Source organism: Clytia hemisphaerica, unplaced genomic scaffold (assembly GCF_902728285.1).
Source record: "Clytia hemisphaerica strain Z4C2 unplaced genomic scaffold, Clytia hemisphaerica genome assembly, whole genome shotgun sequence".
Taxonomy (NCBI): Eukaryota; Metazoa; Cnidaria; class Hydrozoa; order Leptothecata; family Clytiidae; genus Clytia; species Clytia hemisphaerica.
In genome coordinates, this window is record NW_027104389.1 from 468,306 (window position 1) to 475,335 (window position 7,030).

The following is a 7,030-nucleotide window of genomic DNA, read 5'->3' on the forward strand; positions in this document are numbered from 1 at the left end:
CTTATACCATTCACATCCAATGATTTGTTAGTTAAGAAATCTTTAGTAACAAGATTGTAGAATTTAAACCATAAAGCATAGAAAAAGTAACACACCTTTAAAACTACTATAAAGAAAAAAAGCATTTTCTAAACTCGAGACACTTTGCAGCAAAAAAAAATCAAGCAGACATAAAAAAACAGTTTGATTGACCTCTCAACGTCAAGCATTTTTTAATATGTTATGAAAACAGAAAAAAGTATTTTTAATGAAAGGAATTTTACACTAACAGACAGATTTAAATGACCAATGTATTATTCAATAAAAACACTTATCTTATTAAGCAATAAAAGTACAAAAATATGAGAACAAATTTAACATTGGTATGCAAAAATTGGAAGTCATTCAATACAACTAACTATCGTTTTGATCTGATCAATCATTGAAAATTAAACTTCCTAGTTCAGCAAAGACTATCTAGCTGTACTATAAATATCTATCGGACTGTTACATTATAATAAAAGACAAATATAATTCAAATCAAATTTATATTATCTTGATTTGACCAGCACCAAGTGGGCAAAAGATTTAGATCTTTTAGGATAAAACACTGTTTATATGACTTATGATTAGTATTATTAACCAATGTAGAAGAAAAAATTGTCACAAAGGATAGATACCTGTCCTGAAAGTCTGATATCTTAATTTCCTTTAATACAAAGTTACCTACAAAGTAATTATAATTTTTAGTATCATTTCAAAACAATCTAAAAGGAAGTTGAGAAATGTTTACATAAAATACTTTTTTTTCTTTTAGTTAAATTCATAAACAATGGAAACATAAAATCAATTAACCTATTAAATGATAACACTGTGTTGAGCTATTGAAATTAATAAATACAGTTAGCAACTATTAGCGATGAAAATTATAAGCTTAAAAAAGATTTTATTTAAAAGGTGTTATTGATAGCCCAAAAAGCATATCACCTCTGGTCTATAAATAAGGGATTCAATTTTGGTCCATTTTTGGAGGTATGAAAGATGAAAATTTTAAAGAAGGAAATAGAAGAGGGAGCTTCACTGATTGATTTCACTGATTTCAAGGTTAAATGTTAAAAGCAAAGGCAGTCAAATCTTATTTAAAAAAACAATTCATTACCCCTTCCTCATGTTGCCTCGGAACACCTCTATGGCAATGTATGCAAAAAAATGGTCCAGGCTTTTTGGTAAAGTGAGGCATTTCTAAATCAGAATAAAAAAGCTTCATACTGAATGGACATATTTGGAGATTGATATAATAAGAAAATAGAAAGAAAAAAATAAAAAGTAAGAAAATACAGGATACTTTAAAACAAGTTGGGAGGTTGATTTTGTTATTGAGCATTACACTAAAGTCTCTAATAGATTCCGGTGACTGGGTGAAACAATAAAAGTTAAAGTTAATTTGCATTATCAACATCTATCACTGGTCAAAATTTCAAGTTAACATCATCAAAATTCTGGTTAAATAGCTATAAACAAAGAAAAATGTGTCACCTAATATTTAAGAAAGCTGCTCAAAATACAAGCACATCAATATTTTGACACTATTAGGTGCAGTTTTGCATGCTTTATTTGGATTGCTTTTTAACAAAATGGTATTTTGAGGGTCCCAAAAACATCAAAACAATACCTTGAGGAAAGAAATTTAGGTTAATTTCTTGAAATCTACCAAATTAAATTCCACAGATAAATCTTTTCCACCATCTGCTAAATTAAATTCCCGTCTAGTTTAAACCAGTGTATTTATCTTTCAGGCTTTGAAACAGATTTTTTCTCATTTAATGGCATTTTTGGACAAAAATGTCCTTCATCTGCCAAAGTAAATTTCCCCAAATTTTAATTTTTCAAGTTACCTTTGAAAAAACTTTTTCAGCCATCTGCCAAATTAAATTCTTGCCAAAATTTCTCTCCTTTTAACTTTAAGGTATATCCCCAAAAACAATACTCAAAACTCTCAGCTTGATTGATCTCTAATTAATTATAATTTCCCTAATATTTACTTTACAATAGTGTGAGTTCTACATTTCAAATTTTGCTTACTGTTTTTAATGAATTTTGACAGCTTGCAAATAGAACGCAGCAGTTTGCGTGAATGGGCTTTTTCAGCTGCATGAATGCGTGAAAGTTTTGAAAAATTGTGTGAAAGTGTGAATTGGAGAACTTTGTGTGAACAGAAATTGTGTGAATTTTGAAAAAAATTTTGTGTGATTGCATGAATATTGAAGGTCTGCTGGGGGGCCTCATAGTAGAAAACGCATTTTGAAGAGAAAGACAAGAAGAACAAAACGACAAATTCAATCCACAGCATGCAATTTAATATTTCACAGAGTTGACAAATCCACTGAAGATTCAGAGAGGAGTCAACCAAAATCTATGAAGAAAAATACCTTAATGAAAAAGTATTGGGTATGTTTATACGCTTACAGAATATATAAAGATAGTGTAATGGTCAAAAGAAAATGACCATTGAGGTGCTTGAAGCTTTACTGGCTTCTTTGACATAAGAAAGGCGCTAAAAATAATTACAAGAAAACACGAGTAAATAAAATGTACAACAACATATTATGTAAGCCTAGAACAATAGGAAAATACATCAAACATGAGATAAAGAAAAATGTATGTACAAGAAATTTACTTACTAAAACTCTTTGGCACAACATTGACACAGATCACGTCACTACAACACGTATACACAACATAAACCACTACAAACACTGTTTCACATATAAATACTATCTTTGATCCCTGTAAATATTACGTAATACCCCAAGGACTGAAGGACATAAAACAATACAAAACTCATTTCAGAATAAATACATAATACAATCAGTGCGTCACAAAATGCGATATACACAAAACTCAACATCCTTACAAAAGTTGTCTTTTTGATTTCCCCAACATTCCTCTTATGTGTTCACTTCTACAATAATTTATGTAATGCATTCGGTCAGTCCGGTTCATCATATTCCAAGATTGGAAATTAGACAAAATTAAAGACGGGGCGTTAATGCCGGGCTGCAAATAAGCGTCGGTCATTGGTCAATGTCCGACTGAAAAAGCTATTTGACCGACTGAAAATCTTTTGTGTCGGTCATGATGATGTCCGAATGAAAAAAGGAATAAACCATTAACTTAAGAGTTGAAAATAAATCTCTTACACCCCTGTCTCTTACTTAGCCTATTCTTTTAATACTCGCTTCCTTTGTAGCTTTCAGGGTGTTTGTAAGTTAACTTTTATCGACTTGCTTTCTTCGTTACTTTCTTTGTTTCTAAGATCACTTTTATCAACCCGCTTTCTTTGTAACTCTTTTAAGGGTATTTCTAAATTACTTTTGTCAACTTGCTTTCTTCGTAACCTTCTTTGTTTCTAAGATCACTTTTATCAATTTGCTTTCTTTGTAACTTTCAAGGGTGTTTCAAAGTTAACTTTTATCGACTCGCTTTCTTCGTAACTTTCAAGAGTGTTTCTAAGATCACTTTTATCAATTCGCTTTCTTCGTAACTTTCAAGGGTGTTTCAAAGTTAATTGCTTTCTTCGTAACTTCCAAGGGTGTTTCTAAGATCACTTTTATCGAATCAATTTCTCTGTTATATACAGTAACAAACTGTTCAAAGGTAACTTTTATTTTTCCTACGCGCTTTCTCCGTAACTTAAAAAAAAAAATACACTGAATGACCGACAGGATTTTGAGTTTGACCGACAGGATTTCATTTCTGTCGGACATGATGTCCGATTGACTAAAAATATTTATTTGCAGCCCTGTTAATGTATTAAATTTTTTAATCTAATAACTTCCAAAAAAGGTATTTAAAAACTATGAATCTATAATACTTACAAAAAACAAAAAGTTTGATGCTAAATTACAGTAGTGAAATATTTCATAAATTCCTAGTTTCAATTTTCAGTAGGCGTTTTTCTAGCGCCTTTCTCGACCGTTTGTAATAATTATGTATTGTCAAATTTGGTGTTCTCCATTTTTCTTATTGTCAAGTCAGGATCGATGGTGACGTCACCTAAGAATAAAAGAGAAAGGAATTTGTCAGTTTTATGCATATATATTAATTTGCGAGATAATCTATTCACCGCACGCGAGCACATTTTCGTATCCTAGTCAGAATACCTCTTTTTACTCGCTGGATCGATGGTAACTTTTTTTTAAAACGAAGCACAACCGAAAAAAAATTAACTTCCGCAAGTTGTGTATTTCCAGTGAATGAAAAGATTTGAATGACTTAAAAGGTAAGTACTGATGCATTGAAGTTTATTTTGGTGAATTCTTCCTTGTTCCGCACCAAAAATCCCGACAAGTGCGCACCCTACCGCCAACTGCTCTAACTTGGGACGATTGGGAGCATTTTAAAAGTGCATAATTTGAACACGTCCAAACGCCACTTTTTTTGTTGCTTTTCTCTAAAGACTTTTTTCCAGCTTTTTTCCAGCGTTTTCTTTATTAAAGAACCAACAAGACATCAACATCGATAAATTACACACATTTACTCAGAAACTTTTAAAATTATCTACCATTAATGACTTTCTTGAAGCCTTTCTGAAATTAACCAATCGGGTTATGTATCGGACTTCCCATGGGAGTTCTTTTCCGAGATTTGTAATATAGCTAAGTCGGCAAAAAAACTTTTCCCTGGGGTTTGAGGAATAAACAGAGCTGCTATAATTTGTTTTTTATTTATCTGTATATTTAAATTTGCGCTCAAAAATATTTGAATAAATAAGTTAATAATATTCAATATACTATTTGTATCTCTCAGAAAATAAACACTTGTTAAAGAACAACATAGTTTATCATTTGGAATACCCCTGTGTTTGGACCATTCTATCGTGGGCGCAAAATAGGGCGGAAACTAAGTAGCTCCCTCAGTGCAAGATTGCCGCCTCATCTTTATTCGCCCGCGCGAGAACGCGAGCTATTCATTTTTTTCTCGCGCGCTCAAGGGGAATTAGAAAGTGATCGATATTCTTTGAAGAAAAAACGTCAGAAACAAACAATGTAGTCGTCTAAAAAAACGCCTATTCTTTTTTAGAATCAACCTTACAATGTAGTTTTTATATTTATAAAAACTAGATTGCTGACGTGTGGAAAGGAATGTCGGTGTGACTGATCCTTTTGTTTCGATAATTAACATCAAAGCGGGAACTAATTTTCTTCTCGGTTCTTTCTTTCCTTTTTCTTTCTAGTAAGTTCACGCTTTCCCTCACACACTCCAAGCGTGGTTAGCTCAAGCGGTTAGAGCGCCTGTCTCATAAGCATGGGTTTCCGAGTTCGATCCCGATGGGGGACAAATTTTCCAATTCTTGATTTTGTTTTTGTGCTCATCACTTTAGTTATGAATCACATTTCATGAGAGTGAAGTGATATCGATGCGTTATGTAATGTTAATTGCTATTAGTAATTACGCGTTCAATTCGAATCTATGATCTGTTCCCTCCTAGTGAGGAGTTTAATACCCTTATAACAACCGTATTTTATAAGCATTGAATACTGAAATTCAAATGACGCCCATGCAAGAAAGATAAGCAAACGATTGGATCAAGTGTCAAACATTTTGACCTGGAAATCAATTATCATTCTGTCTTTAAAGTATAAAACGAGAATGATTCTGAAAGGAGTTATTTGACGATTCTCTTACAAAGAATCGCTCGCTCACTCGCTGGCTGAAAGTGAAAGTGAAAGTAGTGAAAATGAAACTGAAACTGTCAGTCACCAAACGCAGGCGCAAACGCCTATACCTGTTCTTCTATATCTCAGCCTTGAATAATCGCTTGTGGTAAAAACAAGATTGAAGAAAAAAAAACTTAAAAAAGTTCTTATTAAGTGATGCTATCATAGCTTATCTAAAACTTACACGGAGAGCGGAGGTAATATATAAAAAAAATAATTTGAAAAATTGAAAAAACTTGACACCCAGCGGGATCGAACCTGGAAACCCATGCTTATGAGACAGACGCTCTAACCGCTTGAGCTAACCATGCTTTCTATATTTTCTATATATTTATTTGCATAAATTCATTAGAATTACTTTCGCAAATATTTAACAAAAAATTTTTTTAGGAAAATAAAAAAATTTAAGTCTATTAAGTTAAGTTTATTTAAAATGTACATAATGGTTAAAATATTAAAATGGTAAATAATAAATAATAGATAAGTAAGTTTAAATAGTAAGTTAAAGATAATATTTCCAGAAAAACTAACAGTAGTTAGGAATTTAACGAAGGCAAAAGTTTGCAAAAGTTTGTCGTGAGGTAGATTATAGACATGACTGGAGAATTAGACAGAAGCTTAAGTGTTTTTTCTTGAGTAATTGAAAAGTGTATATGATTATAATACTTATTTAATAGTCAAATAGTTTCTAAATTCATCCCTTTCTTTTAAATTTACAATTCCATTGTCCAAGCTATTCCATAGTTTGATAGTGAAAGGAAAAAATGAGTTTTCATAAACTTTAAGTTTTGCATGGATCAAGTTATATCTTACATTAGAAGTCCTTTGTCTTGTTGGTAGTAAAGGCTTCTCCATGTATTTAAAGCCATTTACGCAATCAAATAACATTTTCAAACAAGATAAGTCTCTTCGCATTTCAAGAGACTCGAGATTCAATCGTTTAGCCATTGCTGTTGGGCTGTAATGGTATGCCCATTTGTTCTCAATCCATCTACAAGCTTTGCGCTGGACCATTTCGATCTTGCTAGATAACGTTGTGTTGTTATGAGGGCACCAGACAGGCACTACTGGGTCAGAAACCGTTCGATTCGGACACACGAACGCTTTTCCATTCGTGACGAACGGGTTAACCGTTCGCGACGAATGCTTTTGCATCCTTCGCGAACGCCCTACAAAAAAGTTTGATTGCGACCGTTCGCGACGAACGCTTTTTCTTTTTAACCCGTTTGTGACGAACGGCTTAAAAAGAAAAGCGTTCGTGAAGAACGCTTACAAAAATTTGAGAAATGAAACCGTACGCGAAGAGTGCTTTTCCGTTTGCCGCGAATGCT